This window comes from Pithys albifrons, chromosome 1 (assembly GCF_047495875.1).
Source record: "Pithys albifrons albifrons isolate INPA30051 chromosome 1, PitAlb_v1, whole genome shotgun sequence".
Classification (NCBI taxonomy): Eukaryota; Metazoa; Chordata; class Aves; order Passeriformes; family Thamnophilidae; genus Pithys; species Pithys albifrons.
The window spans coordinates 12,595,596-12,610,335 of record NC_092458.1 but is presented as its reverse complement, the minus strand read 5'-3'; positions in this window follow the sequence as shown (position 1 = coordinate 12,610,335).

The following is a 14,740-nucleotide window of genomic DNA, read 5'->3' as shown; positions in this document are numbered from 1 at the left end:
CTAGAGAGCTTTTTGTCCTTTCTTTAATTTTCCTGGTGCTTGACATTGTTTGGTAATCTCCCTTCCATGGCACTATCACATCTCTGATAGTTCAGGAGAGCAATATTACAAAAACTGTGTCATGGAAACCGTCTGTGTATCACATGCCAACTTCTTACAAATGTTTCAGGTTTGTTCACATTTTAGTCTGGTCGATGAAGTTAATCTGGAGGAAGGCCTGGACAGGCAGTGATGAGATGTTTGGAATCAGTTTCAAGGCAAACCATCAAATGACATCTCTTATGCCAGTAAAAGGAAACCAACCAAGGAGCCTTCTGGTAAAGACTTCCTTCCTCTGTAGAATTTATAGAAAGAAGAAAAAATAAACCAAGCTTTTTACTTAAAAATAACTTGTGGTTCTCCCACAGACACTACTAAAAAGAGCTTTGACCAGGTAGGAAACACCTGATTTTTAATATCCTCTCTAATTTTAAATCTATGATGAAGGTATGTGGCTAGCAGAGTATGAAATGCACTTTAAACTGTACAATAAACATTCACAAGGATTTACACAATTAGATATTACAGAACTAAGATAATATGATGGTGCTGAAATCTTAGAGCTATTAAAGACAGTAAGTTGCCCTTTGCTCTACCATTTAAACACCTGCTGCTTAAGCTGGTGTTGTTCCATACTGATTTCAGGAAGCTGGGAGAGAGGGTTAGTTATATAGTACACTGTACTCACACAGTGTGGGCCAAATCAATCAAAAGATTCATGGGTTATTGATCTTCAAGATCTTTTGACCAGAAGCTTTCCTTTTTCTTGGTCTGCAAGTCAGTATTGGACACCTAAATATGTAAGTACCCTTCCACTCCAGCTTTCAGGTTTTTATTTAAATGAAAAAATCAAAATTCAGTTGCGGTGGAAAAGAGAAACTCCTTAACAAGTAACATGGATAGGTAATACTTAAGACAAAAGGCAAAAACTAGCTGTGCAAGACTTAATCTGCCCCCAAAATGAATGGTGGTACATATAATTTAACTGCCATGGTGGTTCTCATTTGGATCAGTATTACCCAGTGTCTCAGTTTGAGGGGCTAAAAACCAAAATGTTTACCCACAAGCAGAGGAGTGGGTTTCCTCCACAATAATCATGCCAGTCTTTATCAAATTTAAGAAAAGGAACTTTAATCAGACAACAGATACAAGAAGAATAACTGATATATATATATATATTTATGTAGGTATAGATATAACTTTAAACGGACCAGACCAAACTGCTTCCCCCAACACCACACAAAAAAAAAAAACCAACAACCAAACCATTAAGTTTCTTCCTGAAGAAAAGTTATAGGCAGTGTTTGTGTCACAACCCGGCTGGCTGCAGGGTGAGTTCCCAGTTGAATTCTGTCTCTCTCTCTGTGTCTCTTGTCCCAAATGAAGAAGGAAAACTGGAAGTGGGGAACCGCCGCGTGTCCTGGAAAGCAGCTGCAAACTTCTCTCTCCCAGGTCGCTGCCCCAGCCGGGGCAGGCAGGCCATGACGCTGCAGGTGGCGGTGAGACTGGAGCAGACTGGGACCCCCAAATGCAGAAACCAGGAGAGCAGCCATGGCGAGGAGAAAAGAAGCGGCTCAGCAAGAAGCAGCAGCAACGGCCTCTTTCCCACAGCAGCACACACACACCTCCAGAGCCGTGTGTAGTCCCCAAGAACCAAAAAGTGACAATCCAAGCCCGTTTCCCAACCCCCCCTTTCCCCAATCTCCCCCACCCAAAACAATCAAGGAGGAGTTGGCAGTAGTTAGCTACTTCTTTTATTAACTAATGGCATGGGGAGTTGCTGGTGGGGAGAGAATTTGCATAATAATTCCAAACTACAACACCCATAAACTGACTTTCTAATACAGATCTACAAAGCTGGAAAAAATTGCAATCCTGTGCAGCAAGAGGGAGTGTTTGCATGCACATAGGTACATGTTGTGCCCTAACTAGTAGCATAAACATTTTTTCTGGCTGAAAATTTTCATACTTGGTCTGGGTTCCAAAATAGAGGAAGATGGAAAGAAGAAACTTAAAGTAACACGAATTCCGGGAAAAGATTTTAGATCTATACATAGGCAGCTTTCAGTAAATATAATTATATAAAAGATGACAAAACATAATATGAAATACAGAATTAAAAACAGAATCATGAAAGAGGTAGAACTTAATATTCTTTGCTCATAATTTTCAAATATGGGTTGGTCACCATAACGCACATGCCCTGTGAGTGGGCAAGTAAAGTTCCTATTGAACATTGTGTAGGACTGTGACTGATATTGTAAACATTCAAAATATTTTATTTTCTTGCAACCAGGAAATAACCCCCCACAATCAATATTAGTAATTAAGTTTACTTTTGGGTGGTATGTATATGCCAAATAATGATAATGATTACTGTGCTGGATTTTACTTCAGTGCTGCCATAAGTATCTGCCTATTTAGCTTTTGTAAAGATTCCTGAATGTTTCCTTGTAATACAACCTTTGGAATCCAGTCCAATTTCCAATCCTTTGGAAAGACAGCTAGTTCCACTTTTGGTTACCATGCTGGCTTTTAACCTGGAGTACCAGGAGCAGCCAAACTGGAGGCTGTGGTTTGTGAATCATACCTCTATCTCTGCCTCCGGCATTGCTTGAACAGGAATATGGAAAATCTGTTTCGCTCCAAACTGGAGGTGCCTGTTGAATATACTGTGGTGTGCTGCCTTGATTTTCATGTCAATGAAATATTCTTCCCTCTAGAAATGTGTTCATGTTCTCTGCATGTTTTGTGGGAAGATTAGGGATACTTTTCACCTTGTCCTCATGGAAGGTATTTATGGAAATGTTTCTCAAAACCAGTTGGAGGTGAACACGTGAGGCAGGAGGAATGTCATTATGTCTTTTCAGGCCTCTGCTTCTGGTCTCAGAGCTGGAATTTCTGTTCTGTTGTAAACAATGGAAGTATCTCCTTTCCTCCTCCTTTCCGCCTGCCCTCCATCCCAGCCAGGCAGGAAATCAGGTTTGCTCCTCCTCTAGGGACCCTGCATGGCTTTGTGTGGCCTTCATATGGGATATTTCTCCTATAATTAGCCAAGTCTTGTGCCGAGATAAATCCTGTGGTAGCAGCCCCTTAGCTACTGATCAACGGGGCACACTCAGTGCCAGCAGCTGGTTGCAGGAAGTACTTTGGCCTGTGATCCTGTGTGGATAGGTAATATTTGAGTTAGCTGAGAACAAATAAAGCTGACGGTTGGAAATCACAAAAAGAAAACTTGTTTTTGCTAACTGACTAACATTTGCAGGGATTTGGCAGTGTGATTGCCAGCTGCTATGGCTTGCGATTGAGGTCACCTTCTCTTTGTATATAAACATTAGTCATTTACTAAAGAATGCAAAAAAACAGGTGTTCAGTATTCACTGGCAATCTGTTCTTTTAAAGGGATGCTGCAAGATAGCACCTGACAAAGAACAATTCCTTGTATGCCTGTTGTTATTAACATAAACACACTTGTACTGTTACTTAGGCAGTGCCATTGGTATGCATGGTACAGAAAAGATAAACAAAATGACAGATGCTTAAGCCAGATGAAATTACAATTAAAGTAATGACAGACAAAAATAAAGGAAGTGTGGCAGGAAAATGTGAAAGAACATAGAAATCACTGCAAGCTGTGCCCCCTAACTTTTTTTTTAAATTCGTTTTAAAGAGACAGTTTGCATTTTATGGCCAGTATGGGAATTGAAGATTGAAGCTGCAAACTATTATCTATATGGATTTTGAAATACAGGAGTGCTTTGCACACATGATGAGAGAAGATATTGAAGACCAAGGAATTTATATGAAAAAACCCCACAGTGATTTGTGGAAAAAGAAAATTAAGCTGTCTCCTGAAGGTGTGCCCTCTGGAACAATTTTAAACTTAACCTTCCTGTCAGGTGTGCAATGTAGCAGAACTTCTGATGCTGTGACCCTGTCAACACTCAAGTCTGCATATTTAGGTTGACCTGCCAGCAACAGATTTCATTAGATCATTTAAAACTTAAGGGTGCACAAGTCCATAATTAGAAAAGCATTTAAATAAAATACATCTAAATGAGAATGTATTAATAAAAGATACCCAATGTTTTGCAGTAACTTCAATTTTCTCTAAATGGGGGACATAGGGAGATTTACATTTAGCTGCTTTGGCAGAGCAAAGATTTACTAGATGAAAGTCAAGCCTCCCTGCTTTCAATGCACAGACCGACCCAGCCACTGAGAATGAACTCCCCATCCCGTGGTGCCCCACAACGTGCTGCTGCTGCTCTCATACCGCCAAAGATGCTGCCCTGCTCCGGGTTCCCCACCTCAGCAGTGGGGCACAGGGCAAAGGGAAGGGGGAGGACAAGTCAGCAGGGAGTGTTGCCTTTCTGCACAGTGCAGGTAGTGGGCTCCAGCTGGAGGGTGCATCTCTGGAGCTGAGCTTATTGGTCAGGATATAACAGCTCTGTCAAGCAGTGATTAGTTCAAGTCACACATTCACATGATGTGAAACACAGACGTTTCACCTGCGTTGACTATAACAAACAACAGACTGTTCTTTCTCATGTTAATTGTAATGGGATAGTCTGATTTATGTCGCCATCAAAAAACACAGTATAGCTCTAAACTGAAGACACCAGGCCTTTATTCTCCCAGGTGTAAGGGGGATGCTAAAAATCAGAATGAAGAAACCGCGGCTGCTAATTATGCTAATTACGGGCTAGTATTTGAGAATGGCAGGCTCTTATTCTGCTGAAGAAGGAGCTTGAAAAGTCAAGAAAGACGTATAAGAAAAGTGATACAGTATTAATCATTGTAATAACACACAGCACATTATCAGTCTAACTGCAGTCTGACTTTGTGCAGATATCATCAAATTGTGTTGCGAGGATTAGTGTGGTAGCTTTGAAGATATTGCTGAAGAACTCCTCTTCAAGACAAGTTGCACTGGCATGATTTGCATTCAGAAAAAAAGAAAAAAGGATCCAAATACAAAGTAAGCTCAATTTTCATTCAGGTATGGTATTCACAACTACATTTTTTTAAATGTAGGAGATAGACAACTACCTAAAAGTGGCAAATTTTTAAAAAGTTTAAGTTGTTCCAAAAGCATGTGAAACAGTTGGCTGGGGGTAAGCAATCAAGCAGCACCCTAGCAGAGCTAAAACATTTTTTGTGCTTGTGACAGCATCATTTTCTTTTTGTCACAAATTGTCATAGCTTTCCAGCCAAAATTATTGGCATTTTTTCCATTGTGCGTGAAGCACTTTTACACAATAATTCCATCTATTCTTAGCAAGTTGTTCTCTAGTGTGAATTCTATCTATTGTTAGAAAGTGGTTTTGAGAAAATATGATTCTAATCTTGTGGCTTTTTGCCTTGATATCAAGAGAGTTGCTGCCAAATATGCAGACATATCTTTTGTTAATAAAACCAAGTTACAGGATCTATTAATAGAGCGGTAATAAATAATGTGTTGTTAGGGGGCAGGATTATATGTCATTTTATTCCTAGTAAAATGATAGTCCCAAAGGGTAATGATATTAGGAAAATTAGCTGCTGTTAACCTAGCTCATATACAGACTGTCTTGTAGAAAAAAATGCATTGGAATAATCACTGTGGAAAGAAAAATGTCTTTTCTAAGTTTTTCCAGCCAAAAGAAAAATTCTACTATTTCAGCCATAAAGCATACCACTGACATGTGCTTCAAGGCACATATTTTGGACAGTGCAGTCCTATGACTTTGTCATAATGTTGACAGCCACAGTGAAGATTTTCTTTTATTCTTACAGCAGAACGTAGGACATCCTAAACATGCTGACCAAAACTTCAGCAGAGCGAGTGGTTACAGAAGTGCATACAAATAAGGTATATCCGCTGGATGGCACCCAATGGACCACCACAGCTTTCGTGCACTAGATTATCACATTCTGAATAGCATTGTAAATTAATGCTTTCTTTTTGGCTCTTTCTTTTTTTTTCCCCCTGTGGACTGCAGGTTTTTTCCCCCCATGTCATGTCAGTTATTGGCAGAAGTGGTTTCTGAGACTTAGAAGTCAAGGCATCATTTAATAGTCAGGTCACTTTTTTAGGACTACCAGGCCTGGAAGCTGGGCATGGCAGGCTCCCTTCCATCTTTCAGCTGGATGCCTGCGGGATATTGGCAACTGCTGAAAGGAAAAGCAGCAGTTCCTCGACTGTCCCCCACGGAAATTTCCCTCTAGCAATCCCAGCGTCAGAGCTTATGAAGGAAACAGACACAGCCCTCCTACCTGCAGAGTCAGTTGTCAGTGGCACTGGGCAGTGCCATGCTGGTTATCCAGGAAGGCCTTTTCAGCTGCACACTCAGTGTCATGTTAAACTTTTCAACTTTGGTTTTCACAGGACTTTGCATTTTTCCCTTCTGTCCCCCAAAAGCTGGAACTGTTTAGTGATTGAGGCAAGACACTGTGCAAAGAGAAAGTCTGGTGATTAAAACAGCTGCCTCCCATCTCAGAGAACTGAGGTGCAGCCCTGCCTTTTGCCACAAAATTCTTCATTCTTTGTGATGATAGGCAGTCATTTATAACAGATAAAATCAAAGAGTAGTATCTTCATTATCTGCTTAGGCAATTCACAGTGTGTAACTCAGATATAAAATCCAGAGCTTCCAAAGCAAGAGTAGAGTGAATAGAGGAAAATACATTGACTTTGCTAGAGAAGCAGAGAAAAGTTCTTTCTGCTTAGAGCCAGATCAGATCTGTAGAGTTATTATTTGCATGACACAAGCAGTAACTTTGCATGGATCTCACCAGCATCAAACCATTCTGAGGATGCTGACCTGGACATAAGAATTTTTCTATGCTAATGAGGCATCGGATCAAGTAATGAATAAAAAAATAGATTTTTAACCTTGTGCCAGCTTGCTGTGTTGAGAGACAGAATCTCACTGCTGGATACTCATCTTGATTCAATATTGTGAGCTCAGCAGATGCTTTTCCTTAGGCTGTGTTACTGCTATACCAAGTATAGCAATATGCTTTTAACAATACTCAGCATTACAGAAACTTGCTGATTTTCCTGTAGTAAAGGTAAAATAAAGGAAAAGAGCCTTTATTTTACAAGTTTGCTTTTAAATGGCTCAGAAATCTTAGATTTTAAAAGCTAATTACAAGTTTTTTAAACACAGGGAAAAAAAATCTAAGCAGCCTATATGATAATTTAAACTTTGTTTAATCTTACATGTGCTCCAATGAGAATATTAATCCATCTATATTTAAAATATAATCCCTGGGGGTCAGTTTCAATGTAAACATTCCTGTAATTTTGATAAGAACTTGAAGATATCTGGACTTTAAAGGCTCTCAGCACACACTGAATTCTTCTGCCTAGGTAATTTGTCTAGGTGGTTTTGGTGAGATGATGTTGACCAATGGATAATGTAGGACAAAAATGACAAAGCACAATCATCCAACTAACTCTGTTTATTTCTATTTTGCTGTTTTTAACCCTTAGGCAAAGATTGGACTTGATGATCTTGGAAGTTTTTTCCCAACTTTAATAATTCTATGAAATTAAGATTAGAAATTCTTTGCATATATCTTACATCCAGCAATGATCTGTTATACCACTATAAAATATTTAATTGATTTCTGTGAGTGCTGTTGGCTTCAAAGAACAATGTCTGTCCAAATGGGTTGTCAGTGCTGTCCAGAATAACTTAAAAAGAAAACAAAGAAACCCCACAATTCAAAAACAAAACAACTCTCCCCCCTAAAACCCAAAACAAACAAACAAAAAAACCCAACTGACCAAACAAAACAAAAAAAGAGAAAAAAAAAAAAAAACTGAACAAGTATCAGTGACTCCTATAGAAGAAGAACTATTCTGGTTATGAATGTAATACTCCTATAATATAAATATATTAGTAATATAGTTCTGGGTTTATGGGCATACTGGGGAATTTTGTGAGGAATTCTACTTTTTGAATCTGATATACCATTTGTAGGTTCTGATATTCAGCACTTCCATACACATCCACTACACATGAAAAATGGACTGAAGGCTGAAATAAACCATTAAATTTTATTTTTGCCTTAATTTCAGGAAGAATAGTGGGGACTATTATCCAACCCTGTTTTCTAATTTGTTGGTCAGCCATCATGGTGAATGAGGGTCAGTGACCACTTCAGTCAAATTTGCATAAAATAAAGTTGATATTTCTTATTCCATAAGGCTGGGAATATAAGAAAAAACAAATCACAGCAAGGAGGGATGGGGAATATGATGCATCTGTATGGAAAAGACAGAAAATAATCACAATTTTCTTTAGTACAACAGATAGGAGGCATCAACTGGTAATAGCACGAAGGTTCAAAAGATAATACTTCTCCAAGGGTATAGAGAAAGATCTCTGCCATATATATTCATAGAATCATAGAATCAGTTGGGATGGAAGAGACCTCCGAGATCATCAAGTCCAACCCTTGGTCCAACTCCAGTCCATTTACCACATCATGGCACTCAGTGCCACATCCAATCTCAGTTTAAAAACCTCCAGGGATGGTGAATCCACCCCCTCTCTGGGCAGCCCATTGCAATGCCTGATTACTCTCTCTGTAAAGAATTTTTTTCTGATCTCCAACTTCAATTTCCCTGGCAGAGCTTGAGCCCGTGCCCCCTTGTCCTATTGCTAAAACAATTTGATGAATTCAATAAAGAAAATACCTTGGGAGATGTTGAATTCAGGAATAATGGCTCTGGACAAGAATGTTCTGAGCTGGAATTCACTGAAGATTGGAAGACAGTTCTTGAAAAATGTCACAATATGCCTGATTTGTCTTTACACTCCTCTGGGCAGCTGGCAGTGGTCACTGTTAGAAACACAGTTCTGGTCTGGATGGACTTTGATTTGATTTGTTAAAATCCTCATATTTCAGAGGGATTATATGTGTGTATGTATGTGTATGTTTCCAGTATCCAAATCACAATGTGCAATGCCAGTGTTGCTCTTGTCTTACTGAACTGGAATGTACACTTACTGGATCACATGGGAACTGGCAAGTTTCTTTTAGGTGGGAGGGGGAAAAAAGGGTCTTGGGAGGATTGTTTTATGTTGTTTCTTTCCCTAAGAGTATGCAATACCACTGACAATACATCTTTGGATTAAAATGAAAAATGAACTGTTGTAATGTGCTTATGTAAAAACAAATTGGACATATTCTGCATGGTAAACATCTTGTGTTGGAATAAATACCTATCTGGTGATGTCAATGTGAGAACAAGCACTACAGTGTTGTTGAAGTAATTGGGAGTCACTGAGCGAATGTGCTGGGGAATCCTGCAGAGAGCCTATATATGGTAATTTATCTAGAACATTCTCTATTTCTGGTTTGTAATAGCTTTATGCAGGACAGTGCATGCAGGACGGTCTTTCAAACTGACACGAGACACACACCAGTCTTCAGGCCTTCCCCTGAGCACTGTGCCCAAGTGAGAGGTGGCAGCAGCAGCACAGCATGGGGTGGGACAGCACCAAGCTGGCTCTAAGAGCAGGAGGCAAAAAACCATCTCCTCTTGGGGCTGAAATGCAGTGGGCTGTGGCCACTGGGCATATAAAAACATGCTGGCATGAGAGGCTTCTTTGTAAAATTAACAGGACAAATAACTGTCCAGTACTCTAAGTATAAAGTGAGATGAAATTCTGGAAGATAATTCTTTTCCCTCCAAGTTTACTATAACTAACAGTAGAAAAAATCAAGCTAACTTCAACAAATTTTGGTAGAGAAGTTGCCTTTCAGCAAATTTTTATGATGATACAAGTAAACACAAAATTGTCATTGCTGTCACTGCAGTTAGTATAATATAGGGTAAATACAGTACAATAAACCTTAAACTATAATCTCAGTCCATTGAAATAAATTCTTGTATGCTGGAGTTCACAATTGTCTCTGCTAACATCTCCACATGTTCTCCCCAGCATCCCCCAGCCCTTGGGTTCTCTAGGGCAGCTCCATCCTCTCTTCCACCATCCCATTTTATTTTGGGCACAGGACAAGTCTGAGCTCAGACTGAATCTGTTTCTTCACATTATTTAAAAAAAAATATTAATAGCATCATGAATAAGGAGGCAAAATGAATAATAACGTGCCACTATACAATCATATTGCAAATGGTTTGAACCATTAAAGTGTTCCAGGTCCTCTGTGGCCGATTGCAAAGACCTGGATGGAGAGCAGGAAAAAACAATTGCATTCTGTCAGGAGAAGCTGTTAAATTCTTGTGAGTGAATGTGTTCCTGACTTAATTACCACTTCCAACAGCCTATTTATAGTTGTCTGGGAAAACACTTAAGTGAAATAGGCTTAAGTTTGCAAATAGAATAAGTGGATGAGCATTCCCTGTGAAGACAGAGATGAGAGAGAGATGACTACTAGGGAGTAACTACTCCCTACCCTCTCAAGCCCTGAGGTGGGAGGTTAGAGCAGCAGTTTTATATTGACTGAACTAGCTTGCCAACTCATCTGATCACTACAGATAATTTTAAAAATCTGAAAATCTAAATGTTGTGCAATTTATGCACAGCACTTCATGATGAGCTTCAGACTTCAATGTTGGCTGGGACAGAATGTACCACAGGAAGGCACATGAAAAATTTCTTGTGTCCCTATGAGAAAAAAAAATTAACAAGTTTTCATAGCTATAAACATCTGAAATGTTTTAATAGATAAAATGCTGAATCTGGGCATTTAAATGGTTGGCAAGATGAGGTGCAGCATGAAAAATGGGATTTGACCAGGGGAACATGGTCAGTGGGATTTCCTGAGTAAGAGCACTTATGCTGTTTGAAGCAAATACTACTCACAGCTGATAAATAAGTCAAGGGAAATGTTATATGAGGAATGACAAAGGGAAATTCACATTGCCTTTATCCCAGGCCTTTCAGAGACAAAGGAGTAGGTGCCATGAAATAGAGGATTAGAAAGGGATATGCAAGCTGAATGCTAGCAGGCCTGCACACTTAGGGAATTGATTTATATTTAAATCTATTGCTATAGTTATTTAATAACTAACTTCTGTACATTTCATAATTTTTCTGTTTGTAGCTGACAGAGTATTATTAAGTTGTGAAACCTATATAAGTATCATATCTTTCTGTTTCTACAGAATTTGGTTAATTTAAAATTTGCTATTCAGTAATTCCTCCTATATATGGTGTATTAAATCAATGTCATAAATGAAGAATTTTGGCACACCACAGAATTTCAAATATGCATTATAAGATCATATTATATACATATTTCAGTGGTTTATGGGCATAATGATAGGAGAAAAAACCCCATGTATACATTTCATTGCAGTGAGTGTCTAAGCATTTGAATTGCAGTCATTCAAAGGCAAACCACAGCCTTAACGCTTGAACTAAAAATACTGTAAGAGACTATTTTCTTAATGTGCTCAGATGTACTGTCCTCTTTGTCATCTACCTCATATGTCATCTGTGCATATTCTACACTATGGCAATGCAAGTCTTTGTTATTTCCCTACCAGGAAGTGAAACACTAGACAATAGCTTGTTATTATTTATTTCCTCAATGGGATGTGGACTACTGACCCAAAGACTGTAACTACAGACTTTCCATGGTCCATTTAATTAGAAGTACTATGAAGAAAAGAAGCAGAGGGAAAAATACCTATGATTACAAAAGGCTTATAGGATTACTTCTCCTTTTCTCAGATGACTTGTTGCTGCAGAATAAATGCCTCCTGATAAAACACTCCTGTTTGTGCAATCCTTCCATTATACTTCATATTAGATTCAGACTTATTCTCTGTGTTTTTTTCTGACTGATTTAGGATTTTCAGTCTATTTGCTATGTGGAAATACCCTGCCTCAAGAAAAGTGTCTTATCAGACCTGTTTAATGTGAAGAGGGAAAGACTTGCTTCTTACAGAGCTCTCTACTCTGTATCCCATCATGAAAGCCCTCTGGGATTTTACATTTCTGCTTTTCTTTCTGGCACTCTTCACACCTACAGCTGAGCCAGAGAATGATCATGAACAGACCCTCTATTCCTGGAGTCCTGCTCTTGGCTGCTGACAGTAAGCAAGAGTTGAAGGTTTGCTACTTTTTACTTCCTCTGAAGTGGATCGATGACTGCTGATCATTTTTTCCTACTCCATACTGTATCTGTCACCTATTACACCACCCCTGAACCTCTACATAATCCATGGGGATTGGTCCTTGTCCAGTTCTTCTACTGTCTCAATTGCTGCCACTCTGGAAAGGACAATACCCCATGTTGTTCCACATACTTAAATGCAGGTATCAGATCTCTGCTTTGCCCAGCAACCCTCTGAAAGAACTTCAGATGCCACACGAGCTTGAGGTGGTAAAGGTGGGGCAGCTGATAAGGTTCCCACCATGCTGGAGGATGCTTAAATCTCTGTACGACAGCCCAAGGTGAGCCTCCCTGTGAGACAGATTTCTCAGTAGTGAAGCTAACTAGATTGTCATATACTTGGTTTGGAGACATGGGCCTTACAACGTATCTGTCTGTGCATATATGTTCATGTATAGGTGTGTACATATCTCTATATCCTCCTATCTCTAATTTATCTTTGCATTTATATCTTTATTTCTGCATACACGTGTATGTGTAGCAAACAGAAAAGATCCAAAGGGACAGATCTAATAAGAAATTATGTTCCAGTCTCTCATGATTCTTTTCTGTTGAATATGGGAAAAGCAGCAAGCCTTGGATTGCAGGATGAGTGTGACAGGTGGCCACTGGGACAATGATGATGAAAAAGCCTTTGCTCTGCTGTTCCAGAAGGCAACTGTGATCACAGAAAAGTGACAATTTTTAGTTAGGTGTCAAAACAGTATAAACGTCCCCCACAGGTTGTAAGATCTGGGAAATAGGAGCTAAATTGCAAATAAGTGCTCACAATTAGAAGATGGGGATGGAGTTGTTAATATACACAGTAAGTTCTGACTGGCTGCCATTTTCCAGCAATTGTGAGAAAGAAATGGAGAATTAAGGGCTTTTCCTGTGGACAGCAGGAAAGTTGGAACTTGTTATCTACAACTTATTGTGGGAAACGTTATCTAAATTTCTATGGAAAACGTTGTGATATCAATTATGGACCTGGGCATAAGAGCATGTGATTATAAACACTGAAGGTGGCAAGGCAGGGCACAGGAAGAAAAGCTTATGTAATTTTGAATTAATAGGCACAGCTGTGCCTGAGGAGTGAGTGAATGTGTGAGCAATATTTGTGGGTGGAAAAAAGTGGAAGAAAAGGAAAACAGGTATGGAATGAAGGTGTGTGAAATACATGAGAATTGAGATATATATTATGTATATGTGGAGAAGATATAAGTGAGACAAGGGACTGATGTAAACCTGTGTAGATACAGCTTTGCATGAAATATGATTTATTGCCATTTGTGCAGACTGATTATAATATGCACTGCAAGCATTCAGTTTCCTGTGGCAGACTTTTAACTATTTTAATTCGAGATCTTCCATGCCATTACCTGTTCCCTACTATGCAGGTCATATTTGTTTTTCAGACTAGTTTCTTTCTGCAAGTGAAACCAGAAATATGCTGTGGTGCACCAGGTTCTCTGTCCCTCTTTTTCCTTTTACCCTCTGGAAGTATGACAGACATTGAAGAGGAGGGAAAATAAAAGGAAGGGAGCTGCAATACAGGCCTGGGAGGGTTTCATTGCAGGATAAGGATGGCACAAAATAAATTCCAAATTAGTACTTTGGCATGAAATCTACAGTGACCTTTTCAGGTTTTTCTCTTCTTGCTTTTTAATGTTACCCAGAAATAATCCCTGGCTCCTGAATGCTTTGTTCATTTCCTCACAAGGAATGGGCAGAAGGATGAGGTAACATCCGAGGAAGGGTACTGTTCTGCTGTGGAAAATAAGTGAGAGTTCCTGCCTGGCATCTCGACATGAATGTGCTGTAGACAGAGGGAGTTTCTATTCTTGAGAAGCAAGTGCTAGCCCTATCATTTCCTACTGGTTCCTGTAGGCAGCTCCATGCACAGTTGGCTGGACTCTTGGAATCAGGTTTTTCAACACCTTTATTCATGAGCGTTTAAGAGGCTTCAGCTCCTAACTGAAGCTAATGATTTTTCTACATACAGACAGCCTAAAACTCAGATCTGAAGTCTAGGACAATTTTAAATCCAAGGTTTTTTTAGGACATGCTCTCACATTTAGCCTACAAACTTTGCACAGGCAGAATCTTGTTCAAGATTTAGGAATATGCAACCTGTCAGTTGCAGAAGCAGCTACAATGCACCTGCAAATCTTGGACGTGTCCTTTACATAGTAGCATATGCATTCTCAACTGCTTTTATTATGAATCCATGAATTCCAGGACACACTGGACATAAAGCTCGTATTTTACATGGAACATGTGCATCATCATTCTGCCTGAGAAACCACAGCCCAGCCAAGTCCTTTTCTGGCCCTAACCTAGAGCAATTTGCCAAAGTTAAGACAAGAATTCAGTTGAAGGGCTATGAGCTGAACGAAATGTTCCACACTCAATCCTGCCATTTCCCGTCTTGCTCACTGCTATGTTGAGCTCCCTGGTCCCTTTTTGCTGCTTCCATGGTCAGTCCAACACTGTTTCTGCAACCTTCATCTACAGGTTCTTCACTGAAGTTTGATCCTCTTTTGGGACTCCAGGGACTCATGAGGAAGAACCA